This window comes from Dreissena polymorpha, chromosome 8 (assembly GCF_020536995.1).
Source record: "Dreissena polymorpha isolate Duluth1 chromosome 8, UMN_Dpol_1.0, whole genome shotgun sequence".
NCBI lineage: Eukaryota > Metazoa > Mollusca > Bivalvia > Myida > Dreissenidae > Dreissena > Dreissena polymorpha.
In genome coordinates, this window is record NC_068362.1 from 86,713,698 (window position 1) to 86,725,228 (window position 11,531).

Sequence of the window (11,531 nt, forward strand, 5' to 3'; positions counted from 1 at the left end):
TAATCTAGAATGTGTTACAAATGCTGTCGTTTTTTAACAACTCGATTTGTATCTAAGAACAGAGTTTAAATGTATAAATAACTGTAAATCATTGTATTTATTATTTAAATAAGAACATAAATTAATTTTGTATATTACTCGCCGACGGGAATAAGTTAGATGTACATTGCTTATACATCTTCTCATTATGTATACACACACAATAACATTTATCTGTCAACAAAATAATTGGTTAGATTTACAGCCACTAAAAATAAAATTTTAACACAAAAAGAGAAGTGCCGTCTGTTCGGAAGTGTGTAATGACCGTACAATATGATTTATTTTTTTAATAAAAAAAATATGTGGTAAGAATCCGAGCACCTAGGACTATAAAACAACAGAACAGCTACGAGAATTTAAATTCCAGTTAGAGCATAAAATGCTATATGTTATAAGATATATGTATAATATAATATAACATTTTTAGCAGTATAGTTCTTACCCCGCACATTTAAAACGACAGTCAATATATATTTATTTAATGAAACAATATTAGAACGTTGGAATAAAATACTAGAGACTCGATCTGTGAAAAGGGGTTTAATGTACATGTGCGTAAAGTGTCGTCCTAGAATAGATTGTGCTGTCCGCACAGGCTAATTAGGGACGACACTTTCCACATAAACTCGACTTTTGCTTAGAAGAGACTTTCGTTAAACGAAAAATGTCATAAAAGCGGAAAGTGTCGTCCCTGATTAGACTGTGCGGACTCCACAGACTAATCTGGGACGAATCTGTACGGACATGCATTTAATCTCATTTTCACAGAGCAGGGCTCATTATGTATTTGCTAATATTTATTTCAAATGTTTCGAATGTGCATTTTCCTGTTGCTCATATGGAATAATAAATATAATTCAAAGTTTTCAAAGTATATCGGCAAGCTGTTAGTTAACATGGTAACTAATTGAATAAGGGCATACTCGAAATGGTAATTTTTTTTCTTCATGTATCTACTTTAAAACGTTAAGCATTTGGTGTAAACTTTTATGTAAAAATGAGATAATTAAATAATAACTTGATAGAACAGTATCTTATTAGTGTTCACAGTTTACAAAACAATAAAAATTTGTAATAACTTGTGAGCTTACTTATAAGAGAATGTCACAAATATCAAACAAACAGTAGTCTATACGATAAATCATCGTATATTGTGAAAAAGAGTTGTTACATGAAAAATCTCCAGTATAGGGTAGGTAACATAAAGGTGGGATTATGATAGTGATAATGATAATACTAATAATGATGATTATATCAATCACGGTGATAATGATAGTGATGATTATACAGCTAGGAAGGGCAAATAGTATGATAACACTGAACATTAGGGGTGGTACCTAAGTCATAAGTCTACAAATTCAGTTTATTTTACACGCTATGGCATTTCCTATGTACAATACATACATGCACATGCACTTGTGTAGTGATTAAAAACTATTGCAATATCCGTTTCAAAATTGTAGTATGATTGAACGTACGTAGGTCCCCATACTATAAATAGGGTACTCGCCCATCGAAAGTTTGGGAAGGTAACCGTAGAGAAACTTTTAAGCGATTAAATAGTACGATTATACGTTTTATCGAATTCAGTTCATAAAATTGCTAAACGCTAATGTGTACAACTCTTTATGATAGAAAAAGTTTTATAAAATTAAACAAACATCTATATTATAGAACTATTCCGACAATTCGTAGAAATTCTGATGGGTATTTAGGCCAAACAATGTTATTAATTTCCACTTACATAGACAAAAAGTAGGAGAGATAGGTCGTTAGCTTGTTTTACTATTCAATTGAATAAGAATTATTTATTAATATACAAATGACATGAATTCAACTTTCAAATCTCTGTATAATCTCTTTCGTCACTTGTTGGCAAATTACAATTATTAAATTTAGGTAATATGATCGCAAAATATACAGCTGGTTAATTAAGTGTAATAAGCAAAAATGATGAAAACTTAACATGGAATACCAAAATAAACTTTGGGGTTCGTTGGGGAACCAGTAACTTGTTAACCTCTTATACTCCTCGTAAAATTAGTGATAATTGATGTTTTTTAGGGTTCACTAGAAATAATGTTTTATCTGTCTAATTTGCAAATGTAATACTTTATGTGTATTAAACTTATTATAAACGTAAATGTTACCATTTGATATATGTATATAAAGTTTTAGTGTGTAATAGTAAAAGTAATTACCAATAATTGTGGCAAAAGTAATTTTCATGTACCTTATTTTGATACAACCTTAAACGATATGTATCTAGTGTCTTGTATTATTTTAATACTATTTTAATACCCGATATGTATCAAAAATAGACACAGCGTTTTTAAAGAAGACAGATAAATAAGCAGGAGATCTATCAAATTCAACAACAACATTTATTTCAGCAATGAAGCTTACAATAAAGCTTCTAGCATACAATAGTAAATGTCTGTTTTTAGATATATTCCGTAATGGAAAAAAATACTGATTGATAATGCTACAAAAATCAAAAAGTAAACTCACTGATCGCCTTCCCTAAATAATTCTGTAATTGTTGTTTTGAGAAATAAAATTTTGTGAGCTAAATGCTGTTACAACTTATGTACTGTTTTATGTGGCCTGTGAAACAAATTAAAATATATTCTGTTCTGTTCTATAAATATACCTCTGGTTCAGTTGATTGTATTTATTATTTGATAAAGGAGTCAGCAAACTATTAAAATGAAATTGGTAGATTTTTGTATAAGCGTTTACACGCCAAATTCGATTTTTTAAATACACGGAATAAAATTCTCATTATATTATTCATTTGAAAATGAGCAAATAAAGAAATATAGAAATGTAATTATAATTGTATATTTGGTAAAGATATTTCATTCTCCATTTATGTAATACCACTTATGATGTTGTGGTTGTTGTTGTTATAAAACCACTTGTTTACAATGTATTTAATATAAGAGAGACGGACATACTTTATTTACTTATCGTGTTAATCAGTTTTCAAAAATACAATTTGAAGATCAGACGCAATGGTAATATCGATTCTTTAAGCATTCTTACGTGATTTACATATCGTCTACACTCTATAATCGCTTTTCAAAAGACACAGTATATATTTCAAACAAGATATAACGCTGTAAGAAGTCGCTATTTATGTTCTTTTTTGTCTATGCGGGTTCACATTCAAGTTTTAAAGTCTGTAATACGAATAATCAGTAATGTTTATCAATCTAACTATGCTAATTGTCATTAATTCAGCCTGTCCAGAGTGGCTTATCAGCTAGTTTCGGCTTTCTGTACTGTGGTGTTGGAGAAATTAGCTGATAGCGGTATGAAACATTGAGATATTTAGGATTTTTGTATACCTTGGGTTATAACAGTATTTAAATATTTTGTTAATAATTATTAATAACTTACCAAGGTCCTAAACTCTTCATCGTTCAGCTCTAAGTCTCTAATAAGATGGTAGTATGTACCGTAATTTTGACGGTTTCTTATGATGGCACGTGACAAGTACCTATGTCTGCGTTTCCGTCTACTAACTTGCAGTGCTGCCGCAGCATAAAAAATGTGTGCTCTTCTAATAACGACATCCTAATCCAAGTACCACCACGTTTGGAATGAGCTTTTTACACGGAAAGGCTTAAATAATAAGCGGATGCATGGAAACGATACTCCGTGTCCGTATACGGAACGCGGACACGGAACGCGGACCCGGAGCGCGGACACGGATGCATGGAAACCCGGCCTAATCCATCCGTCTGTTCATTCGTCAATTCGCTAATCCGTCCGTTCGTTCGTTCCTTCGTACGTCCGTCCCTTCGTTCCTTCGTCCGTCGGTCCGTACGTTCGTGCGGCCTTTCGTTCGTACATAACATAACATGAACTTTGTTCAGTCTGTGCGTCAATGTCACCTATCAGCCTTATCGTTACTGTCTCTCATAACGCCCCACTGTGGTGTGGTCTTATGTCAAATATATCTATCTTGGTCTGGTGTGCGGATGTAGTATCTTTAAATGCGGCACATGTAATACAATAATTAATTCAAGCACTAACACTTAACAAAAAAACACGATATTTCTTTATTTCCGTTATCAGTTTAAAAATGATGGTATTACTAAACAGTAAAACAGATTATTGCACTTGGCCGCTAGATGAATAATGTTATACAATTATTCTGGGCAAATTTATTATTTCAAAACATTTTTAGTTGGCAATGTTATTCACGTCCAATAAATATATCAGTTCTTCTTATCAACCAGATGCCTGTTGTCTGCTACTGTTTCTTATCATAATTGTATATATTACAATACACCATCAGCGGCCGAGCGCAGAATACTGCGCTTGGCCGCTAATTTTTGTTGTGTGGATTGCATCATATTAAAGGTCAAATTCCGATTAAGTGCGCGTGCCATTGAACGTTAAGTTAAGCGAGAGATGGGAATTAAATTACCGTACACATAATTAAGAGCTGAAACTATTCTGTCAGCTTGATTTATAAATCATTTTTCATCGCGCCAATATATTCATTATTTCAAAAATTGTGTATAAAAGCAAAACGATTGAAATTATGTCCGAAACCCAGCTTTTCACATAAAATGACCTTGAACATAACGCCAGCAGACCCGATTGAATACACCTCATTTATTCCAATCAGGTAAATAACAAATACAATAATAAAACAGGGGAAGTCTACACTGTGTATTAGCAACCTGCTGTGATGATCCCTATCTTGTCAGCTCAATACACAGGCACCTGGCTACCGTACTGGAAAAAAAGGATGAACTGCCAAAATAACTGATTTCATTTATTGCTAAACTGTTGTGTACATTTTAAATTAACAACGAGAATGGATCAATATCACCGTTGCACATATTAATTAATTTCACAGTAATCTGTTCTTTAAATAGTGATAGCCTAATGAAAGACGGCGCTAATAAAGAATAAAGTGTGAAGGTGGATATTAAGAAATAAGATCCATTTTCGCATGACACTGGCAGTATATAATGTAGTCTTATATAAATAAAACACATTTAAGACATGGATAAAAGATAAATATGACACATTTGAATCTCTCATTTCTTAAAAAAAATAAGCACGTAGTCACAAATAAATAAGATACGTTTAAGAAACAGAAAAAAATATATATAACATACATTTGCATATTTCATTTCTTAAAAAAAAGCTCGTGAATCTGAAGCAATACATTTATTTCTTACACATTATTCTAAAAGTCGACAGACAACATAAGTTCAACGAGGGAACCACAATTAAATAAGATCCATTTTCGCATGATACTGTTCTAACGAATTTTTCAAACATTCAATTAATAGAGAGCAATATCTGGCTGTCATCATCGAACCTAAATTTGGTTGCAATGGAAGTCAAAATTGATGTGTAATGTTTTGTTTTTCAACTTCTTGCTCCAGAAAATGTTTTTTATTTACTTTCTCCATGTACATTAGTTAGTCCGTTTTAGCGTTATGATTAACTCAACAATAATGGTGAATTGAGTGTTTTTATCAAAGTTGTAACATTATGCAGTTCATAAGGAAGACGTTATACGAAATCTAGCAAAATAACGGCGCACAGACATTTCACTTAACAAACGTAGTAGGTGTACGTTTCGGCGGCTACTGCGACTGACTGCACTAAAATAATTACGCTTTAATATCAAATGATCAATTATATTCAAGTCACATAGAAGCCGCTCATATCTTATTGAGACGCAAGGTAAAGGGTGTTATAAATGGGCTTCAGTTATCTGAATCCGTACCTATGTTGTCCGAAGATAAGAGTCACTGGAATGTGGAAAAATTAATGGAACCAGTAACACAGCCTGCTTGCCAAATTCACTACACCCATAATTACCATTGGGTCGTGTCGATTTTGCATGATAATCAAATATTTCTATTGGACAGCTTAGGTAACGATCGTTCTAGAGACAGATTAATACCACATGGCCTTCAAATACAACTTTCAGTATTATATGGTAAAGACAAAGAATACATTGATATCACAATTCCGACCGTGATGAAACAAAACAATAATGTTGATTGTGGAGTTAATGCCATTGCCTTTGCTACCCAGTATTGCCTCAATAAGCAATTGGAATTCGAAATAATTTTTGATTCTTCTAAAATGAGATCGCACTTGATGCACTGCTTCGAGCAAGAAGAGATATCTCTTTTTCCGGTCATCCAAAAAACGTTAAGTAAACGTAGTATGCTTCATGTGAAACGCGAACGGATAAATAACTACTGTTTGTGTAATCTTCCCGAATGCGTTGACAATATGATTCAATGCGACCGATGTCCTTCTTGGTATCATAGATCGTGTATAAAAATACCATTGGATGTGTCAATGAATGATAAAGTTTTTGTTTGCATTAAGTGCAATGAAACTGACTGCTCAACTGACATACCGACCGCCTCCAATTAATCTAATACCGACTAAATAATTGTCACCGTAAACATAAAAACATCATTTTAAAACGACCACATCAGTCTAGCGCCAGCAAATAAAAATACCAAAAAATCGCGCTATCTATATACTTATACAAAATATAAGTACAATCCTATCACATAGCAGGATTTTGGTGACCGGTTGCCTTCGGTATTATGCCGTACGCCGACTCGCCAACGTCCTGCACTATCTCTACAGGCTAGTGTACATAACATGTGACTTATAATTTAATAGTTGTGCAAAATAACTGTTAATGCATTTCCTTACTAACCTCTGTGTATCTATATCTATCCAGTAGTCGAACTCAAAATATCTAGAGTAGGGCGTACCAGTATGCATTTGTACATAATAAGGATGTTTCAAGTTATGTCAATATTGTTTCAGTATATTTTTATACTTAATTGTATCATGACATCAAGTTATACTGAAGTCGTAATTCTGCGTAAATTTCTTGTTCTGTACAGTTTTTGAAAATTGTTTTTTTTTCCATTAGACCATAGTAACGAAGTTAGTGGTTAGGAGAAATACAAACTTGTTAAAACACTGTCATTTGTTAGACTTGTACCCTCGCGTTTCTGTTATGTTTTGCAGTCAAACCCATGTGTTACTGTCGTGCCATTCCAGTGGTGTCACGAGATTTCGTCAAACTACAAGAATGCTACAGCACGAAGAAAATACCAGTACATTGTGCTCATAATTTTCATAAGACAATTAAATGATTTTCACTTTTTCCATTCACCTATATTTATACTCGAACTGTTATTGTTATTGTTGATGTTTGCTTACAGTTTATACTTAACGATTGTTAGTAGCATATATTACAATATATGTTTGTACTGACCGTATATTTTAATAAGACTAATACTTAAATCCCATAAACTGTTGCTTGTTGTTTTAACAGCTTATTATTAAGTTATCTTTATTGTCGATAATGAGCCTTTGCACACACTTTTTCGAGCCAATGTTTGAAACTTAAACGGAAAAAAGTAAGATCAACAAATAATACCCACTGTAAGAACGTGACCGTCGCGTTTAAACGTGAATTCAACGAACGTTTCTATTGTGGTTCGCGAACGTTATCTACATCGTATGCGTTAAAACAATTTCTATCAATAACTGCATTAACCAAAATTAAAGTAATATTTTCATAAAATTATAATAGTTGATGACTTATTATGCATTTTTCAAAGAACAGAATTTAAAACAAAGTACATGCATTTTTCAAAGAACAGAATTTAAAACAAAGTACATTAAAAAAATCTTCGTTTATATGTTGCTTTGAACCAAAACAAGAATCATTTGTGGCTCGGCACGAGATAAGGACACCACCATCTTGTCAAGAGATGACTTCTTCATTATAAAAGTGCAAAATCTGACAAATTAAAATCAGAAATTTTAGCTCTGATTTCTCAATAGGGACGAATTTGTGACACTTTTTATGTTTACTATTTAACACCGATTTTGATTAAAAGCAAAACAAGTATCATGTGTGGCTTGGAACGAGATCAGGACATCACCATCTTGTCAAGAGATGACTTCTTCATTATACAAGTGTAAAATCTGACACATTATAATCTGAAATTTGCGCTCTGAATTCCCAGGTGGGGACGAAGTTGCGACACTTGTGATGTTTAGTCTTTAACACCGTTTTCGCAAATTTTGTCAATAAAAGCCAAACGATTTTATGATATGCAGTGCATGTAATGACCAACCTTATGACTGTTAGCCTCGCCACAAATGCCGTTGTAAATGGTTAAACTGCTTAACACGTACATTGGGCCGCAAAATGTAACAGGCAAAAAAACATAATGATATCATGGATGAAATGAAAAGACAAATCCAGCGTATTTCATAAAAAAATAAGATGATTGAAAGGCCATTACATAACATAACAAGGTGTGTGTTTGTAAAACACAATACACAATGTCCCTTTTTGAACGATTTTGACCCATATATTTGACCTTTGACCTTGAAGGATGACCTTGACCTTTCACCACTCAAAATGTGCAGCTCCATGAGGTACACATGCATGCCAAATATCAAGTTGCTATCTTCAATATTGCAAAAGTTATGATTTTGACCCATATATTTTACCTTTGACCTTGATGTTTTTGTAAAAAAAGTGTGACATGTGCATAATACACCCCATTTAAAATCAATGGATGCAATGTAAAAAAGTACATTATTCACAGGGAGCTAGAGACAGACAGATTTGGAAACTAAAACAAGCAAATTCATTGACAATGTGTAAACAGTGCTGAGTGAACATAGAATTTCTTGTATTCAAAAGCTTGTGCAGAAACAACATAACATTTCTACATTATATTCCCTTAAAATACTTTATCATGCTTAATATTCATAATTATGGATGAAAGGCTGATTAAAAAACAGACACAAGATATACATCAATGCCATTATAACCACATATTCACCCTTACAAAAAAAACTGTATTTTTAAATTCTTTGATGAAAACTGACCTCTTAAGTCTTCAATTAAATACTTGATATGTTAAAAAGGTCCATCACAAGACAATTACTGGGCAATACATGTATATAGTCCGTGTTACCACCCACACACAGCTCAAACTGACGGTTAGATGTAAACATGGTAAGGTAAGGTTGCACCAGGATCTGCCAGGTTCATTTGTGAAGATCTGCAATGAAAATATATAACAATGACTGATAATTTATGACTGCAACGTTCCACAAACACATCAATAATACATCAATACAGTGGTAACCACATGTTATTTTTCCCTTCATTGTTGTTTTTCTTATTGAACTTAATATTTGTAAAAATAACACAACACATTATTAATCAAATGATACACTGTTATCAACATGAACATAAGATTTTTGTTTTGTACATAATTTATTTCTGTTTCCTCCAGATATGCATAGTGAAAAGAGCTAAGGCATTTTTGTTTAATAAATTCTGTTAGTTTTTATCTAAACATCCGCATACCATGGATAAGATAATCAATAAATCATATGTTGTTTTTCCTAATGGAAAAAAATAGAATAAATAGTAAACACAAATGAGGTAAACAATACATGGTGTGAGTCATACCATACCTGCTAATTACAGTATAAGCACATCTTTTGGTACTATGTCATTATTCCCAATCAGTATGTTATGATGTGGATCAGCTTTGGACACATGCCCCTACATGTATATCATTGGAGTTCTTCACTGAAACAACAAGATACAGGCCTTAACAAAATTATTGCAAAATATATATGTGTGGTTTTAATTATATTTAAACATAATACATTACAAATAAAAAAAAATGCCTGCACAAGTATTGAATCTGGTAACAATCTTACCAATATTCCAAAACATATGAGCAGACAACCTTTAAATTGTCTAAAACTGGAAACTATAGTCTCTAAAGTGACTTCCAAATTTGTGTTGTTCTACATTTTTTATTTCTTTTTTGTTTTAACGAATCATTATCTTTGCGCATCACTGCTTTAATTTCAACTTGATCATGAACACTTAATTGACATTGATAACGCATTCATTAATCCTTTCAGTGCGGGAACCAAATTTTGAAGGCCTTTGCAAACAGTTTGGATCCAGATGAGACGCCACAGAACGTGGCGTCTCATCTGGATCCAAACTGTTTGCTATTCTGATAGTATTTTTTGAAAAAAAATCAAAGAAATGCTAATTGTAGAAATTCAGCAGACGACATTTTAGCAGACGACAAATTTCCCAGCATGTAAAGGGTTAATTCTGGTGTTACAAATAGAATTGCGATTGCTTACAGTCCATTACAGGATTGCACACAGATTTTTAACACAAATTTTATAATACATGTACAGCCAAGTTACCATTACCGGATATGTAGCGTAATAAAGTTGTTCTGGTGAAAATCAATAAATGTTTTGAGACTTCTTTTACATCAGTTTGATTAAATATTACCTTTGCTCGCTGATTCAGCATATAGTCTTATTTTTAAACGCAGGCAAAATGTATTTGTGATACCTTTTTTTCGCTGCAGAATTCATGCATTAACAGATCAGTTGTAGCCATAACGGATCACGTGATCGAAACCACTCAGGGGGCTTCTACCACGCTATTTGAACTGTCGAAACATGAACTGTGTTGTTTACAATGCCCAAATTACATTGCCAGTTGTAAATTATATTCATTTGTTTTTGTTATAATTGTTTTCTATATGTGATTGAAAATGTTGTGTTCAAAATATCATCCAAAACTGACAACTATTTATCGGGAAGCGCATTCTTGAACATGAAAGTGATCCTCTATGGGTAATGATCCGGTAATGGTAACTTGACTGTATCTACTACAACCTAATTCCATATTCATTTGACAGTCTTTCAGCTATCAATTGATCAACAGTTATACAATCATCTTAAAAATAAATAAAGTGAAAGTAGAAAACTTTGAGAAGCATATAAGCACTAAAATGTATCAAAGATGTGTTACTACAGTTGATGTCATTTTAAGATCGTATAATAAGAAATGATTTGACAGATAAATGGTGAAGCGTTTTAGATTTTGACAACTGTGTAACAGACAGAAATATCCGCTAAAATCGTCATTATGAGAGCCAATACGTCTCATAAACACGTTATGATTGATGAAATATATTCTTTTTACAGGAAATGTTTTTCCACATACTACTTCTTGAAGAAAACAAACTGAAAATCTATGAAAAAATATACCTTGGCAAAATCCAGAAAGTTTATCCGAAAATTAACAATGTTGATCTGCCATTCCATGCCCTACTGTTTTGATTGTTATATTAACTTAGGTTAATCTACACCATAAAATATCAAAATAAAAAAGGTAAACATCAATATTTAAGTATCCATCGTGTATTTTTAACATCAAAAAATAAAATTAAAATAACTAAACCATAATAAACACCATAATAACGGACAGCGATTACCGTCTGCAATTTCCTTCTTTGTTCATATCGTATGCAGTTTTCAACGTTATCTATATTGTATGCAAATTCCGTAAGCGTTTTAGTGAGACCCTTTTATTTTTCATGAACCGTTTT

The 11,531-nt window shown here is 32.5% G+C and overlaps 1 long non-coding RNA gene across 1 annotated transcript; it reads right to left on the minus strand.

Moving 5' to 3' along the window:
• Positions 1-7,635: 7,635 nt before the first annotated feature.
• LOC127842212 (uncharacterized) lies at positions 7,636-11,358 on the minus strand. Its single transcript, XR_008031512.1, has 3 exons — positions 11,191-11,358; positions 9,571-9,688; positions 7,636-9,149 (listed from the first exon to the last, which is right to left on the minus strand). It is a non-coding gene; the product is annotated as an uncharacterized LOC127842212 (long non-coding RNA).
• Between the last annotated feature and the right edge of the window lie 173 nt (positions 11,359-11,531).